At 41.7% G+C, this 19,156-nt stretch overlaps 1 pseudogene across 1 annotated transcript; it reads left to right on the top strand.

Moving 5' to 3' along the window:
• The first annotated feature begins 1,841 nt into the window (after nucleotides 1–1,841).
• LOC309857435 (protein phosphatase PTC7 homolog pseudogene) lies at nucleotides 1,842–17,339 on the top strand (annotated as a pseudogene). Its single transcript has 3 exons — nucleotides 1,842–1,870; nucleotides 15,887–16,139; nucleotides 16,204–17,339. The product of its transcript is annotated as a protein phosphatase PTC7 homolog pseudogene (transcript).
• Nucleotides 17,340–19,156: the final 1,817 nt, after the last annotated feature.

Raw genomic sequence — 19,156 nt, 5'->3', positions numbered from 1 at the left:
CTCTTCGATCTGCCAATGGATTTTCAGGTGTTTGCAATCTTTAGATAAGCTATCTAGCTGATCTCCGCCTAGCTGAAGTAGTCTCAGCCTGCTACTTCTCTGCCATCTTGACTCCCTTCCCCCTCACTAGTAAATTTAAAAAATAATTTATGATTGAATGTCTTCCAGGAATTGTCCAAGAACTTATCTGATTGTATTATGACCTGTTTGATAACAAAGCCTTCAGATTTGTCATATTTACGCTTATGCATTCATGACAAATATCTTAGGGAACACTTTTTTTTGTTGTTGCTTAAGATTTTATTTATTTATTTGACAGAGAGAGAGAGAAAGAGAGAGAGGGAACACAAGGAGGGAAGAGGGAGGGGGGAAGCAGGCTTCCTGCTGAGCAGGGAGCTCCACGCAGGGCTCCATCCCTGGACTCTTTGATCATGACCTGAAGGCAGATGCATAATGACTGAGCCACCCAGGTGCTCCAACACTTTTGTTTTTTATGACTTATATTTTTCTTTTTCTTTTTCTTTTCTTTTTTTTAAAAGATTTTATTTATTTTACAGATATTACAAACAGGCAGAGAGGCAGGCAGAGAGAGAGCAGAGAGAGAGGAGGAAGCAGGCTCCCTGCTGAGCAGAGAGCCCGATGCGGGGCTTGATCCCAGGACCCTGAGATCATGACCTGAGCCGAAGACAGCAGCTTACCCCACTGAGCCACCCAGGCGCCCCATGACTTATATTTTTCTTAACACATAGGTCTAATATGATTAAAATATTTCCAAATTATTTGGATGCAATTTTGTGTTAAAATATTGGTAGAGATTAGAGAAAGCAAAATAGAATGGAACTATGGTAAACATCTGGTATATACCTCTGTGCTGGAAGGTAAATATAAACTAAAAATCCCATATTTAAAAACTTAAGAATTTAAATCCATAGGATCCATATTCATTGCCAGCTTCTAAGTACTAGCACATCTGTTGGATGATTCATGCAGTAAGCATAGTTTATCAAGAGAATTCTGAAATTACACAGAAGGTAGCTTCATCACCCCAAAAGAGTAAATTTTCAGGAAGGAGAATCTTTATGGACTTTTCTTAAGCACCACAAAAGAAAATCAGGTCATAAAACTTATCTCTCCCAATGCACAGAGAGTTCATAATGCTCTGAATCCCAGTAAGTAATGTGAAATTCACTGTTTTTCTTGTCTATGATGCAAACATTTAGTGTTTTTGTGAAGTGTACATATGATATTAAATTTTACACATATAGGTTGCTTGCTATGTGTCTAAATGTCATTTACAAAATAGGTCTCCTTGTAGTTATGTTTATTACAGAAAACTCTGAAAAATAAAGGTCAGGCAATGAATGAATGAATAAGATCCCTTATATTTTTGCATTATATAGCATTTGTTATATATCACTATAATATATATTATCCTTCTATTTTATTAAATACTTGGGCAAGGTCATTCATATTTTTAAGAATGTCAATAAACACACACTTTAGTACTCTTTGAGAGAAAGTTCAGTATCAATTAAACCTTCCAGTTGCATAGTACTTTCTTTGTTAGGAACATACCTAAGGAAACAACCATAGAGAGATCCAAATTTTAAGCATTATTTATAAGAGTGAAATATGGTAAGTGGCCCCAAGTGTCCAACAGTTATAGGCTGATTTATGGCATGTTTGGCAGGCAGTCAAGGTCTGATCCCTCAGGGGCAGAGCAGGGCACAGGGCAGGGGGAGTGTGGAGAAGATAGTTAAGAAACACCACAAAACCTTTCAGCATTTAATCTCAGAAAGCCAGCACAGATTAAAGGAGAAAGGAAAGTGTAGGTGAATACCATGGACTTCAAAGAAGATGATTTTGAGAGGTAGGGATGGAGCCAGAGCTATGAGAGGGAAGAGGGTTCTCTCTGAAGAGAGGTGTGTGGGTGAGGTTAAAAAAACACACACACTATTGATACTGAAGAATGTGTTTGGCTCCTCATGGAAGATGATAGGAGCAGCATGCCAGGATATAATAAGCTATTTTTCTCTATAAAGGGTATTACATGGGGCCCAGTTAATGGGCACTGGTTCTGCTTGCTGAGGAAATTGACTTGTCATGGCTTCTGCAGTCCCCAGAGTGATGGTCCAGGTTGCGGATATTGTCACCATAATCAATCAGCAGAGGTGGGGAGGCTCTGCACTGTGGTGCCAGCTGTGTAAGAGAGATCACTTCACTGAGTACAAGCAGGGCTGGATCCAGAGCCATGGGAGCTCTGAGCTCTTGCGGCTGCAGTAACCACTGGGTGCTCTTACTGGAAAATTGGAGAGTGAGAAAAAAGAGATAAATCCTTCTTTTCCCGCCTGCAGCCCCGTACTGTCCCAAGAACTGGTGGTATGACTAGCATCTCTGAAATGACCCTCCATGATTGAGCACTGGCTGCACTTGCTGCCACGGGTTGGTGTGATGATCAGTGCTCCCTTCCCTACATGATCTCTCTCCTTCCCTGCTTTCCCTCTCTTCTGCTTCCTTGAGATTTCAATCCCTAATACCATGTCAGTATGTCAGCTGATCCTCAGGGAACCAGAGATTTATGGTTTGTAAAGACAAGTCTTCAGAACAGAGAACAGAATAAAAATAAAAAGCAAAGCACATAAATCACATGATGGGCTTATGAGGCACTTGAATATTTAACTGAACAGAAATAAAGGGGAATGAGATAGTGGGGAATAAAGCTCCATGTACTAGATTGTTGAGAAGGAAAGTACTCAAAGTAATTAGAGGGAAAAGAATTGAAGTAGAAACAATTCTAGGTTAGATGTCAAGATTAATTTTCTGTTACTAAGGTTGCTCTTAAAGAATCAGTGAGCCAGTCAACAATCACTTACTGAACTCCTGCAGACTTAGGAAGCATGTTGGGCAGGATGGACTCTCCTTCGGATAGTTCTAAATTGGGGGGAAAAAAAAAACCCTCAAAGAAACACGAGAAAATTTAATCCTTAAAAAAAGAAAACAAGCACAGAGTTTCACAGACCTCTTTCTAGATTCTCATTCTATGACTGTGCAGTTTAGAAACACACACACACACACACACACACACACACACACACACACCAAAAACAACAACCAAGAGCCTCTTCCAGCCTTCGGACAGAACAAAAGAGAAGATGCCTAAAGTCTCTTGAGAATAACAGATCTCATGATCAAGGCAGGAGACACAGTGATTAGGGAAATGAGACTTGGAAACGAGAAAAGGAAGAATCAAAGGTGGCAGATGTACAAAGAGAAAAATAGAATGGCCTACATTCAGGACAAATGATCAGAGAAAAGAGAGAAATAAGACATCTACAAAGACCAAAAATCAAATTCATAATGAGCAAATTAAGAGAGGACATGTCATAAAACACAATGACAATCATTTACTCCCTGCAATGTACCAGTTCTGAACTATATGGGGAAGATATTAAAGTATTCATGTGACTATAGATCATGGAGTTGTGCTTCTGAAGATTTGGTCTTAGTTACCACCAAGGAACTAAGACTACACCTACAGCCTTCTGTTGCTCTCAAGGTAGAAAATTTTTTATTACCTGAGTGCTCTCAGGTCCTTAAAGTGTCTGTGGAAAAAGATTTATGCTTAGTATTGGAACACCCAGCAAAGAAAATTGGATTCCTTCCATAAAACTACAAAGATAGTCAAACTGTTTTCTAAGACTCTTTAACTTTTTTATTTTTATTTTTAAAAGATTATTTATTTATTTATTTATTTGACAGAGAGAGAGAGAGAAATCACAAGCAGGCAGAAGTAGGCAGAGAGGCAGGCAAAGAGAGAGAGAGGGAAGCAGGTTCCCTGCTGAGCAGAGACTCTGACATGGGGCTCGAGCCCAGGACCCTGGGATCATGACCTGAGACGAAGGCAGAGGCTTATATCACTGAGCCACTGGGGCACCCCTCTAAGACTCTTTTAAATAAGAAATTCAACCATTCTCTCTTTCTAAATAACTTGATGTGTTTATAAATAGAAGGGTTTATTATAGAGTTCATTATAGAGCTACAATTCTTGGTCTTTCCAGGTTATGAATCTTTTTGAGATCAGATGAAAGTCACAGAATGTAGCACATAAAAGTGAACTTCACTTATCCGCACACAATCACCTACAATTGCACACAAAATTCACCAGGTTTTCCAATCTCTTGAATCTGATCTACAAGCTTGTGTTGGAATCCCTAAAAAGGACCACATGTCTTGGGAGGCAGAACTCAGAGCAAAAAAAATTACTGATGTTTGTGTGTCTGCCTGATTTTCTCTTATGCTCTTAAGATTATACTCTCTGTTTCCAATGGAAACATTGGAACATATGCAACAATACTTGAGATTTATGTCAACACTTAGAAGAGACTGCAAGAATAATACCTGAAACTATTTCATGAGGCAACCATCTGTGTAATAAAGGCAGTAACAACAACACCCAGTGAGACCTGCAGAGCCTAAACACAAGGACTCATGGAGGTGCCAATTGGGGCACCTCAAACCGAAAGCTTCCATGGAAAAACGGAGTGCAGCTGCAGCACTGAAGCATGGGATGAGCCTTACAGAGACTGTGGACAGAAATCACAGATGGCTGGGCTGCCTGGGTGACACCTTCAGTTGAGAGTCTGACTCTGGTTTTAGCTCAGGCCATGTTGGCATACTTAATGGTGTCCCAAGTTTCTCTGAGGTGCTGTTCATTTTTCTGCATTCAATTTCTGCTCTATTTCTCAGATTATAGAATCTCTATTATCTATCTATCTATCTATCTATCTATCTATCTATCTATACTCAAGATTTCTGATTATTTCTTCTACCAGTTCAAATCTACTGCTGAGCCCAACCAATGAATTTATAATTTTATTTATGGTACTTTCAACACCAGAATTTTCATTTTTTTTCTAAACAATTTTTGCCTCTGGATTGGCATTCTCTATTGGTGAGTTGAGGTCTTCATACTGTGATTTCCTTCTTTAAGTATGATTCACATCCGTTTTTGAATGTATTTTTTCATGGCTATTTTGAAAATTTTGTGTATTAAATCTGGCGTTACCCTACTCAAAGGCAATTTCTGTTGCCTGTTTTTTTTTTTTTTTTTTTTTGCCCAAATATGTGTTCCTATCCCTATTTCTTCGCACTTATATTTGTTGTTACTGTCGAAAACTGGACATTTTGGATAATATATTGTAGCAACTGTGGGTACTGAGTCCCCTCCATGTTTCCAGGCTTGTTGTTATTAACTTGTCTTATTTGTTGTGTGACTTGGTTGGCTGTTCTGAAGTCTTTTTCTTCCACAGTGTGAAGCAGCAGGTTTCCTCAGATGGTGCAGCTGGACATGTAGACAGTCACCCTGGGGTGGTGTAGTTTTGTCTCTCCATCATCACTGTTAAGCTGTCTGCTGCATTTTCGTGTTACTCATCTGCCCAATCATACCCATACCCACCATACCCATGGTCCCGTTAGTTACCTTGTGATTTATCTACTTTTTTCCCCAGTGTGCTGGGCATCACCTCTTCAACTGTCTGATTCAATTACATCTGGGCAGAGGTAGATTTTTAGGCTAGTCTTTAGCATCTGTTTGAACCCTAGGAGGGCTCTCAATGGCCTCTTTCCCTGGGTCTTTGGTAAACGAGCTGGTCAATGGCTCAGCTTGTCAATATGAGCTAAGAGAGACTACTGTCTTGAGCTCCTTTCACTTGAATTGCCCACACCCTTTGTGGAGAATTCTGGAGCTCGCTTTTCTTATGGACTTCTGCTCACCCTAGAAAAACTCTCTGAGCCACACTGGGCACCAGGTGAGACAGTAGACTCTGGTCATTTCAGCTTGCCTCTCAGAAGCATGAAAGCTGGTCCCCAGGTGAGCTGTAGTGAGGGTGGCTAGGGCCCCAGGATTCTCAGTCTGCCATGCTTTCACTGGAGCCTCCATTTTGTGGGGAGAGGCTGTGTCAGAGAAGGGAGGTCATGGCCTCTTGGCTACACTTAGCAGGAATATAACCCTTTTAACTTGGGGTTGAAGGAAATGAGGAATGTGGGTTGCCTATCCCTCTTGATGAGATACACTAAGCCTTGATTGAGAGCAGAGGGAGAAGGGACCCTATCTTCTTGGCTATGCCCATCTGCAGAAGACCTTCTGCTAAGCCCATCTGGCGATTCTGGTAATGAGGGAAAGAATAGTTTGTGGCTCAAATGCCATAATATTCATACACCATTTTAAAAAGTTTTCTTGAATCAAAGTTTCTTCATTTGCTACCACCCTGAGGACAATTTCTAGATATCTTTACTTTTAAAATCCTTTTTCCACCAGCTTTGCTGGCTTCACTGGGGAGTGGGTCCTTGGAGCTTCTCACAGTCGTCCTGGAAGTGGAACTCTATATGGTGTATTTATTACTAACCTCTTTATTATGTTTATCCTGAGTAATTAAAAAAATAAAATTGGAAACATCTAATAGAGCTCAGTATTCTGCTTTTTTCTTTTAATATTGTGTACATGTTCTTTTCCCAAGTCACATTACATTTTTTTGAAGATCATGATTTTTAATGACTGCCTTGACATTTCCACTCTATGGAGGTATCAAAACTTCCCTGGGGGCCCCCAAACTGTTAATGTTGCTACAGTTTTCTGTGCTCCACCATGCTATGCTTTGTTCGGGGGGTTGTCCTTCTAAAGCACATATCTAATCACATTATTTTTTCCTCCGAGACCCGTTGCTTGGGTGCTGTTTATACGGGCAAGATATCAGATGTGCTGATGCACTACTCAAGCTGCCAGCCTCCAAGGTGTTTATCCGTGATGCCAGAGGCAGTTGCTGTCCTGAGCGTGACATTTGAGAACCCTCACATCCTACCCAACCAACCGCTCAGCCTCTATCACCAGCGAATCCCCCATTTCTTGCTGATGCAGGCACTTGCCCACCCCTGTACTACCTGGCACATTCTTACCTCAGTGTTGGGTGTTGGGCTCACCTTTAATTCTATCTCCCTTCTGTCTGAGAATTACTGCTATAGACCTTTCATTGTGGCTTCAAGCCAGAACTCCTTTTCTGCCCCCATGCAAGCTCTTTGTGATAGGCATTTTCCTGGGAGATGTGTCCTGTCATAATGATCACTTTAGATCACTTTTTTTTCCTTTTGACAGTGCTTTAAACATCTGGTCATTCTATCTTATTCCCTCCTCCTTCTCTTGGTTACAGACCTCCGCAGGGCTCAGCACCTCACTAAGGAAGTGCTGTCATGCCTTTCACTGATAAAATGAATGATGGGGAGAAACAGTCATGTGGCTATATTTTCTTTCCTGCACACTGGGGAAAGCCTTGATCACCTCCCTCTAAAAATCCACTTCCTGTCACCTGGAGATAGGTGGCAGACAGCAATCTGAGTCTCTCTCTCTCTCTTACTTTTTTCTCTTTTTTTTTTTTTTGAGATATAATTCACACGTCATACAATTAATCCATTTCAGGTGTACAATTCAGTGGCAGAATCCCTTTGCAAGTTTTGTGGGAAGGCTACTCTTAAATGAAACAGAACTGTGATGAAAGAGAATATGTGGTAATCTTTCACACATAATGGGAGTTGATTAGTGGTTGTGACCCCACTAGCTCAAACACAGGAACTCTTACTCCGTGAGCTAGATGTCCAGGTTATTTGGCAGGAAACACTTCATAGATAATTCTGAATGAGTGTTGGCCATTGTTCCTCACTGGCTTGAATACAGGTCTTGCCCTTTTCCATCCTTCTATTGTTTGGGTGGTTTTTTGTCTTCAGCTCATTTCCAAGTGGGGTTATTTGCAATGGAACAAAGAGGGGGATAATTTTACTCAAACATTTGGTAGAAGAAAGGTGAGAGAGAGGTTATAAAAGAAAGGGAGGAGTGTGGGGAAAAAAGAGTGGAGGCTTGGTTGGGTCAGCACTAAGTTGCTAACAGCAGAGCTGCTGTGCTTACTTTGGAGTCTTTGTGACAGAATCTAATTGCCCTGTCCATCTTGTTGAGGATTTTGTGTGGGGATGGGGGCTAGGTTTCTCCCTGCACTCAGTGTGTTCTTGCTACCTGTTGCCAGGATCCACAGACAGACAGCTGTGTTAATGGCATATGATAGATTGGGTGTGAGCTCATGGCAGGAGCTGCAAATTATTCAAGACTTTCACCCAAGAATTTGGACTTAGACTACCCTTTTATCCGGGTAATGCTGCAATCACTCACAGAATAGAAAAACTGCCTCAGTCTGCCAAGGGCAATCAGGGAGGGCTGTCTCAGAACCCTGTCCATTGACCTTGTGTTGGGCAGAATGGCAAAGGTGTCTGTCTGTTCATAGCCATTATGGGGTGATAGGATACTATTCAGGCTGGGTCTCCTAATGGATGGTTTGAGTGTGTCATCTGAACTTTCCCTCTTTTCCAGCAGAAGCAAGTGTGATAAAATGGGCTAAGAAGAGCATTTGAAGGTCGTTTGTCGGTTTGTTTTAGTATAACCATCTTTTGTTCAATAGTAAGGGTATGCATTATGCTTGAAATACTATAGCCAGTTTAAGTTATAAAGAAAAGCAAAACAGATTTTCTTCAATCAGGAAATTAAAAAAAAATTTTAAGAGTTAAAAAATTTATTATTATTTTTTAAATTTTTTAATTTTTAAATAAACATATAATGTATATTTATCCCCAGGGGTACAGGTCCGTGAATCGCTAGGTTTACACACTTCACAGCACTCACCATAGCACATACCTTCCCCAGTGTCCATAATCCACCACCCTTTCCCAACCCCTTACCCCCTGCCCCCCTCAGTTTGTTTTGTGACATTAAGAGTCTCTTATGGTTTGTCTCCCTCCCGATCCTATCTTGTTTCATTTATTCTTTTCCTACCCCTCAAACCCCCCACATTGCATCTCCACTTCCTCATATCAGGGAGATCATTTGATAGTTGTCTTTCTTCATTCAATCAGGATATTTAAAAAAAAAAACACTTCATTCCAATGACTTTCCCCCCATCTCTCCTGTTGAGGGAACCCAAATGCACATTCTGTTGTGCAAATCAAAACAACTGATTTTCCCATTGGTCACATACCTTCAAGTATCTGATGAGGGTCTCCACATAGTCTCTCTCATGTGTTTCAGGGAGTTGATCAAACTTGATTACATATGACTCATAATTTTGGCTGATGCCTTTGAAATTGTTATCAAATATAAGAAGTGTTACATTCTGGGGCACCTGGCTGGCTCAGTGGGTTAAGCTGCTGCCTTCGGCTCAGGTCATGATCTCAGGGTCCTGGGATCGAGTCCCGCATCGGGCTCTCTGTTCAGCAGGGAGTCTGCTTCCCTCCTTCTCTCTGCCTGCCTCTCTGTCTACTTGTGATCTCTCTCTGTCAAATAAATAAATAAAATCTTAAAAAAAAAAGTGTTACATTCCTCAGAAGTCTTCAAAAGCTGGTCCTTGGAGCAGGTAGTAATTTGGGAATGAGGAATACGCTTCTCATTATCGTTGTCATTATGTATTTTAACAATCCACATGTGAAGAGTTTTGTACTGAGCCTGTGAGGTGAAAAGGTTAAGTTATTAATAATATTAATGAGTTCTGTGGAGTTACAATGCTATTATAAACACATTTATTGATAAAACTAGCATGTTCAGAGTTGGGAGATCTCTGTAGGAAGTCAGTATATTTGGATTGTGTCAAGTAGAGGAAAGCTATATAAAAAAATAAATGATTTTACTATTGTGGGTGCCAAGAAAGTGCTGTGTGAATCTATCACCCTCAATGAGTTCCTAGCTCAGACCACTGCCTGGGAGACACTAAAGAGACTATAAGTACCTCACGCCTTCATCATCATTTCAGAGATAGGGAAATGGAAGACGCCCTTAAAACCCTCAACTCCTGCATATATTTGAAAGGGATCCCCATGTAATAAGTGGGCTTCTTCTTACGAAGGCAAGTGTTTCCTGCTCTGTGATAAATAGACATGTTGCCCTTAGTACTCATCAGTGTCCTTTCTGTCTTTATCAGAACAGGGTACTTCAGGAAGCTGAACCCCACACCCCCGCTGTGACAGTAGCATGGAACAGAAGAACTGCAGGGGAGATGTGGGGACACGTTGCCTGAGTTCAGCTCTGAGAGCGAGCAGAGGCACAGCCAAGCAGCAGGGGAGAGTCAGCAGGGCTCTTGGGTTCTAGACACTGTCTTATTGTGCTCAACAAAATCCCATCAGGCCTTCTTGGATTCACTATTACATTTTTTAAAGTGACAAAACAGACCTCTGATTTGAAGAAGGGAGGACCGTGAGTGACATGTAAGGTAGAGACTGCCCACATGCCCTTTAGGTGTCATACACTTTATGTGGTTTAACCATTGGGGTCGAAGTAAAGGTGTCAGTGGTGGAGATTTAGGAAGGATCGAGAAGCAGATGCTCTCTCTAGCAGTTTGCATGTACTGGGGACCCCCTAAGAAGCTAATGTATGCACATGATGCATCAGCATCAGGCCAGTGGAGGACGAGGTTGGAGAAGATACCTGGGAAAATGGAAAAGCATCCCTTTTATGAGATCAGTATAACTGGAAGCCTAAAATATGTTGTCAGACTCTCTTAGGTTGTGAGATTTAGATGTTTGAAATAGGAAAATTATAAATTCATCTGATGTCCTAATTTCACTATGTGCTGAGGGGATAAGCATCATATGCACAGATTTTTGTTGTGTATGCAGGAGAGTACAGTTTGCTGACCCCAGAATACTGGGAGTAAAGCAGAATTCCAAATCTCACAGGTGTTTGCTTTTGACTGATATTAAGAATAGTACTTCCAACCTCTTTGGGGGAGTTGTTCCTGCCTTTTGATTATTGTAAATAGCGTTGCCATTATCTCCATATGAAAGCTTTTATTTACATGCCTGTGTTCAGCCATTTAGGGTATGTGCCTTAGGAATAGAACTGCAGTAATTCTACATGCAAATTTTTGACGAACCACCAAACTGTTTTCCACACCGACTGAACATTTTCACATTCCCACTAGCAGTGGGTGATGGTGTTGATTTCTTGGCATCTTTGCCAACAGTTGTGACTTTCCATTGTTTTGATTATAGCCATCCTAGTAGGTGTGTAGTGGTATCTCATTGTGGTTTTGATTTGTATTTCCCTAATGAATAATAATGATGTGGAACCTCTTTCTGTGTGCTTTTTGCCATCTGTAAGTCTTCTTTGGAACAGTATCTGTGCAAGTTCTTGGCTCCTCCTCGGATTGTCCTTTTGTCCTTGAGCAGTGTATAGCTTGCTTTCCCATTCTTGTCCTTTAAAAGTGGCATTGTGAAGCATGTCCTCGTTTGTCATGGACTTTTTTCACACAATGTTATGTCTGCGGTTTCTTCATGCATGCTAACTGCTGCCTTATTGCTCACTTTGCATTCACAGTTTATTTTCCTTTATGCTTCTGATGGGCATTTCATAGTTTCCAATTTTTGCCTATTCCAAAACAGGCTGCAGTGAAAATTCTAATGTGTCTCATGGTGAGCATTTCTATTTGTGTCTGTTGGTGCTGGTGGCTATTGAAGGATTCACTGATAACAGTTTATACCATGAACAATTGGTCTGAGTGATCTTGAGCCTTGGACACAGCTGGGATCCATGGGTTATCATTTCTAACATAGAATCTCCTTAAATGAGAAGTTCTTGACCCTCCTTAGCAAGCAACCACCTCTTGTTACATTGGAAAGTACGTTGACAAGTGGCCTCTCCAGGGGAGAGGGGTTTCTAAGGACAGAAAATATGTCTTGCTTTCATTGTTTTTTCTGTCCCAGATGGGATTTTGCCTCCTCTGGAGTTAATAGATGCAGTGGAGACTTAATGGACCAGGTGGTTATGGAATACCAATAAAATAAAAGATCTCCCTTGGTAAATATCATAAGATTTGCTAAGACATGGTGTTTTCTTTCCTTTTTGCTTGTCCCTAGAACTGTTTGCTCTGCACTTTCTTAGATTACTTCATGGAGTGCTCTTACTGGTAACAGATCAGGATCTTCAACTCCAGCTGCACCCGGAGGTCCAGAGCAAAGCTGCTCTGTACTAGCCCTTTAGTGAGTGTCTTTCTGCCAGTGCCAGACATGTATTTCTAAAGTTCTTTAAAGATGTGTTAGATTATTTTATGAGTTATTTCATCAACTCTAAAGTAGATAAAGCTCTAGAGCTAATTAATGGACTTGCCTTCACTTCCTTCAGTGTAATTAAGAATGTCAATATTATTCACTTTGCTTATTAAAATAAAAACACTTCTGGATTTAAAGTTTGAAGGGACAGGGTGTATGATGTCTTTATGATGATCTTTTATCTTGTTTGCCACTAATTAAAAGACCGAATGAGATTTCTTCAGAAGAAGAAGAAAAAAAAAAAAAACTTCAAATAACAATGTACATTGGCTAGGAAAACTTTCCTTAAAATTCTCACCTGGCTTTATGAGTTTGTTATTTTTGGAAGTTCTATTCCTGTGACTTTAAAAACCCTTTTTCTACCAATTATGACTGTACAATATAGATGAGATATTTATTTAGTCCATTTATAAGCCCTTTTCGGTCCTGGCTTAGTTGTGTTTGTTCTAGATCATTTAGTAGATTAATGCCTGTGCTGCCTGTGTAGTGAAAGATTGAGGGTTTTCAGAACTGGAAAGACCTGGTTCTCTTCTTCATCACTGGAGTATCCAGAGACAACTCCCTTAATCTCCCAAGTCTTAGCCTCTGCATATTTAAAACAGAAATAATAGTATTTGCCTTGGAAGGTTGGTATGAGTTAAACCCCATTGACAGAAGAAGTACAAAGATTTACTATATGGTAATCAAGAAAGAATTGTCTTTCCTTGCAAAAGTGGGCCATGCACACAGCGATAAAACGAGGTGCCTGATAAGAGGAAACACTAGGGACGCCTGGCTGGTTCAACCAGAAAAGCATGCAACTCTTGACCCCGGGGTGTGGATTTGAACCCCCCATATTAGGTGTAGAGATTACTAAAACAATAAAAGTAACTTAAAAAATAATAAAAAAAAACTTAGAAAAACATTTTTCAGGTTTGAAGGGAATCCTGGCTTTCATCAGGATTCATGTGAACATGGCTGGGTGATCAGTTTCTTCATGCACGAAGGCATAATCTGGGTCCGACCTGCAGCACTGTGGACACAGGGGGGTTGGCTCCCCTCACTTCTGTTTCTGGAACATGTGCACCTGGGGGTGGACACCCTGAGCATGGAAGAGAATGTGGGGAGAGAGCAGAAGGGAACTTAGAAGGGTAAATGTCTTTCAAATATTTCTATAAAAATAGAAGGCACTTTACTTCTCTTTTAAAAAATATTTTATTTATTTACTTGTCAGAGAGAGAGAAAGAGAGAGAGAGTGCAGGCAGACAGAGCGGCAGGCAGAGGCAGAGGGGGAAGCAGGCTCCCTGTTGAGCAAGGAGGCTCAATGTGAGATTTGATCCCAGGACACTGGGATCATGACATGAGTTGAAAGCAGTCACTTAATGGACTGAGCCATTGTGCAGTATTATGCCTTCATCAGAAAGGATGAATACCCAACTTTTGTTGCTACTTTTGTAGCAACATGGACAGGGCTCGAAGAGATTATGCTGAGTGAAATAAGCCAAGCAGAGAGAGTCAGTTATCATAGGGTTTCACTTCTTTGTGGAGCATAACAAATAACATGGAGGACATGGGGAGATGGAGAGGAGAAGGGAGTTGAGGGAAATTGGAAGGGGAGGTGAACCATGAAAGACTATGGACTCTGAAAAACAGCCCGAGGGTTTTGAAAGGGCGGGAGGTGGGAGCTTGGGGGAACCAGGTGGTGGGTATTAAGGAGGGCATGTATTGCATGGAGAACCTGGTGTGGTGCAAAAACAATGAATACTATTACGCTGAAAAGAAATTTTAAAAAAATTTTGAATCACACAAAAAAGAAAAGAAATTAAAAAGAAATAATAATAATAATAAAAAAAAATGGACTGAGCCAGCCAGGCATCCCAGAAAGCACTTTACTTTGCAAGGTGCCCCAGTGACTGGGTTCTCTCATCTTCGGGGGATAAAGGCAGGCACCAGGAATAGCAGTTTTTCAGGAGACAGAGGCTCCTGTTTTTGTTTTTGTTATTCCCTTTTATCTCACTTGTGCAGAGAGTCTGGGTCCCTCGGAGGTATATAGAGTAAAAAGACCTCCTAAAAATCAACCAGGCCAGAGCTGCTCCAAGTTTTGGAGTAAGAGAAGTGCTTGGCAATGTGGCACCTGTAGGCAGAACTTCTCCTGGGAGCCAGGAGACTTACCATCATCCTGTAACACTCAGTGCAGCTCCCCAGGCTTTGTTCTGGGAACAAGGGTAAGGGTGAATCTGCTCTCCAGTGAGATACAGGCAGAGTCTTCATGCCTCACCAGGTTGCCTTTATTTGTACTAACAGAGAGATCCTGGGAATCATTTCCAAAGCCCCAAACAAGGGAAAGCAGGCCCCTTTTGTTAGGGTCAGGGATGACTATTCAGGAGCAGATTTTAACATTATAATGAGGCTGAGGGAACTATTGGTCACTTCTGGCACTTTCTGATTCATCTGGGTGATGAGTCTTCCTCAAATGCATTTCTGTTCTCACAGGCAACATTGATATCTAGGCAGAACTTTCTACTAGAAATTTCCTAGTTCAGGGGTTCAGGCCGGTGACAGAACCGGGGTTCTTGGTCTATTGATTTGGTCTACTCATCATATCTTTTCATTGATCCTTATCCCAATGTTTTACAAATAGAATGCCCGCAAAACAACATGTATAGAAGAATATGCACCATCAAAAGCTGATTCCAAGCTGTCATCCTGCTGCATTTCAGGAAGGCATTTTAGACTTTTCAAGGTGCTGGTACCTGCTGCCTTGTTCTTTGGTGAGGGGTTGGGGCCATGATTTCTGTTGATTCCTGAGTCCACTGCACATTCTGAACCACTACTCTCTGTATGAGCTAGAGAACTGACAGAAGTTTCAAGAAGCGGTAAGATGCTGGACAAAACTCATTCAAGGGGCGCCATGTTTCTACCTATAAACTCCTAGACCCAGCAAGACCCACCTCATGGCTTCATTCTTTGTTTGTTTGTTTCTCCTGAGGATGTCTCTGTGCTCTCTTCTTTCCATCTTTATAAGTAATTCTACCCTGAAATTGGGAAGACATTTCAGTTATGGTTTTGGCCACACGTTGGGTGATTTGGACATTGCTTCAAGCCCTGTGTCCTGACCGCTTTACTAGAATGGGCTTGGGGATCATTCCCTGAGGAGTGGCTCTCGGTTATTTGACAACTGGAAAAGATGATGTGAACAGTACTTACTTCCTCGGGATAGATTTTCATGTGGGCTATGTGATCCCAGGGTCTTGGTTCCCTGGAAGTCATTCCCTCCAAATTCTCCAGTGGCAGAAGCACAATTTACTTCACTCTCTTCCGGGTAAAAAATTTTTCTGAATAATGGAGAGTTAAATACTATTGCTGATCAACTAGCCTAGTATAATAAATCATACAAAGGTGATCATATTATTATGGTTGCTGTTTGTTCTATACATTCAACTATTATTGATTTAGTGCCTACCATACATCAGGCACAATTCTTGACACCAGTCATATGGTAGTGAACAAAATGGCCCAAGTTACCTGTCCTCATAGAGCTTTATAATAGGCAGTATCATATTATTCTGTGGAAGAATAAACACAACTCAGAGAGTTTCTGTGGCTTATGTCGCTACCATTAGGTGGTCATCAGTGTTTGGATTTAAACCCAAGACTTTTCTTAAAGCTAAGATTCCATTTATTCGTTTTGAAATGTGTAAATGATCCAGATTATGGGCAGAAATAATCACCTTCCATGGGAGAATATTTGTATAAATATCATTTGAATTAAAAAAAGAAAGGAAGTCCCGGAACACGCTAGTGGAGCCGAAGATGGCGGCGGCAGCGGTGGCTGCAGCCGGGACCCCACCTGGGCTGAGGTGGAGGAGCCGCCGGCTCTGACCTCGCTCTGGCTCCGGTGCGCGCGGTGGAGCGTGTGCGAGGCCCCGCGCGTCGGGCAAGGGCGGCGGCGGCGACTCTGCGCCGCCCGGAGGAGCGCCCCGGCGGCGGCGCTGCTGCGGCTGAGGAGCAAGCGGGCTCCCGGCCTCCGCGTCCTCCTGCTCCCCGGGCCCCCCCGCCTCCTGGGGGGGGCGGGCAGCAGCGGCGATGTTCTAGGTCCTCTCTTATGGGCGGCTGGTGGCCCGCGCTGTGCTCGGCGGCCTCGCGCAGACCGACCCCAGGGCCGCTGGCGGCGGTGGCGGTGACTACGAGCTGGTGACGGCCGGCTGCGGCTTCAGCAAAGACTTCCGCAAGGGCCTTCTCAAGAAGGGCGCGTGCTACGGGGACGGCGCGTGCTTCGTGGCCCGGCACCGCTCGGCAGACGTGCTCGGGGTTGCAGATGGTGAAGGAGGGTGGAGACACTATGGAGTTGATCCATCCCAGTTCTCAGGGACTTAATACGGACGCTTCGTCCCAAGTAATCCCATCGGAATCCTCACCACAAGCTACTGTGAGTTGCTGCAAAATAAAGTATCTTTGCTTGGTAGCAGTACTGCCTGCATCGTGGTGCTGGACAGAACTAGTCACCGCTTACACACAGCAAACCTGGGTGATTCAGGCTTTCTGGTTGTCAGGGGTGGTGAGGTTGTGCACCGATCAGATGAGCAGCAGCATTACTTCAACACTCCATTCCAGCTCTCAATTGCACCACCTGAAGCCGAAGGAGTCGTCCTGAGTGACAGCCCGGATGCTGCTGATAGCACATCTTTTGATGTCCAGTTAGGAGACATTATTCTGATGGCAACAGATGGACTTTTTGACAACATGCCTGATTATATGATTCTTCAGGAGCTAAAAAAAAAAATAAATAAAATAAAGAATTCAAATTATGAAAGTATACAGTAGACGGCAAGAAGCATTGCTGAGCAAGCCCATGAGCTGGCCTATGACCCAATTTATATGTCACCTTTTGCACAGTTTGTATGTGACAACGGATTGAATGTGAGAGGTGGAAAGCCTGATGACATCACCGTCCTTCTTTCATTAGTGGCTGAGTATACAGACTGACTCGCCTAGGTGTCAACTCTGGCCTTTCCTTTCATCTTCCCAAATTCTCCCCTGCCATGTGTGCTGATCCTGCTGGCAGAACTGTTTCTTTGCCACTGATCTTGATGGCCAGTGATGTAAGCCTTTGCCTGTCTTTTTGAGACCTGGTTGAGATCTTTGTGGAGAACCACTACTGTCGTTCACTAGCTCGTATCTGCCAGCAACTTTGAAGAGAATCAAGATTTGAAGATTGACCTTCACTTCTTACTGTCGTTTCTATGATGGAATGAAGGTTTTCAATGCCAGAATGGCTATTGTGTTTTAAAAATGGTTTAAGTATTGAAAATGAGTGAATTCAAAATTACAGTGTGTAAAGGGGATTTTAAAAGTCTAACACAAAATGTATGTTATGGTACATCTACTAGAAACATACATTATCATCAAAAGAAATGTTACACATGTACTATACAGTCTTTGTTATGATAATTGGTGTGGCTTTATGTTTTCATTATAAACTCCTATTTTTCAGGGGCTTATAATTCTGCTCTAAAACATTGCTCTGGATTGTGAAATCATCATCCCAGGAGCTTTTTCGTTAAAAATTGGAAGAAAAATTTAGTTTAGTTCTATGGATGCAAATATTTTTCTGGTTTTTAAAAGATGCTTAATTGCACTCCTATGAGGAAAGTTCTGGCAGTTTATTGATAAGTCCAAATTATAGGCTTGTGGCCCCAAGGCTGCCTCCTCTGCAGGAGGCCTTGGGGAGCCTCCCTACCAGATTTTTTCAATGGAAATATTACCCAAGATTATAAAACTCCTCAAATCCTAGGAATTTTAATGTTATGGCTGAAATTCCTCCCAGCTTTCTGATAAGAGATCCCTATGTGGGAGCTCTAGGCCCACAGGCCTAATAGGTTGAGAGTGGACAGCTGTAACTTTGAATCTGGTTGGGTTTTGATGTTCATGCTACTCATAGTCTCCCTCTCAGATCTTTCATTACTAGCCTTGCTTTCCGTAGAGCAGGCACCAAATTCAGGGAGTCCGTGTGAAAAGAGTACTGTGGGCAGTGGCAGCAGCACAAGAGCCCACGAGGAAAACTCCTGGTGATGATCTGACATTTGCATTTGCCCTACACAGAAATTCAGGGGTCCGAATCAAGCTTAATGTTTACAGTTTCCGAATAGCCATCTTGCAGTGTATAGTTTTCTTATAAAACTACCCTGCATTCAGTTTTCCCTTTATCTGCAAGCTCAAACTTATTTTTAAGGTTTATGTACAAGTCAACTGCTGTAAAGATATATATTTTTGGGTCAGTTTTTTTCCTTCATTAACTTGGTGGTAGAAAAGTATATATACTTAGAAATCCTTAAATTAAAGCTATGTTTTATTTATAAGTCAAGTAACATTGGTGTATAGATGAGAATGCAATTAAACCTGATGAGAATCTACTGGAGGAGAATACGGAAAGTGTCTTTCTCTAAAGGAGATACTTATTCACTGGTTTATTGCATTAAAACTTATGTTTGAGGTTACCTCAACTTGTTTTAAAAGATTTTTGTTTTGTGAATTTGTACTGTATATTTGAGTAACTGTCAAGCTTTTGTTTTATTTAAAATTGTTTAACATGTACCATGTACATGTCATTACTATATTTCAATGCATCATGCTTGTAACAGGCATTCCATTTATAATAAGAATGAGTTATTCATTTGTAAGCCATTCAGTAATTTATCTACTATTCCTAAATTGGCATAATGTTAGATATCTATTTTGAATCACCTTTAATTACATGTCAGAATGCCTTAACTACCCTAACTTGACAAAACAGAATTCTTTGGTAGAAGAGATAGGGGACTGGGCAGGGAGGGCTGGGTGGAGTTACATTCTGTTTAAATAAAGAGTACCCATCGTGCTCCGATAAAACATGGAAGCGTGAGTGGCAAGTGGCGGGGTATTTATTTTGCACAAACTGTTTGCAGTCTCTGTGTATTTAAAAAGTAAAGAAAGTTGCATCCAGAAGGGTTTTGTTAGAAGGAATACATTTATATTTGGGCTGACAATTTCAGTTCTTTTGTTTGGGCTT

Source organism: Mustela nivalis, assembly GCF_964662115.1.
Source record: "Mustela nivalis genome assembly, contig: HAP1_SCAFFOLD_702, whole genome shotgun sequence".
Classification (NCBI taxonomy): Eukaryota; Metazoa; Chordata; class Mammalia; order Carnivora; family Mustelidae; genus Mustela; species Mustela nivalis.
Note: the sequence above shows the minus strand (reverse complement) of the source record. Positions and strands in the feature narration are given on the sequence as shown.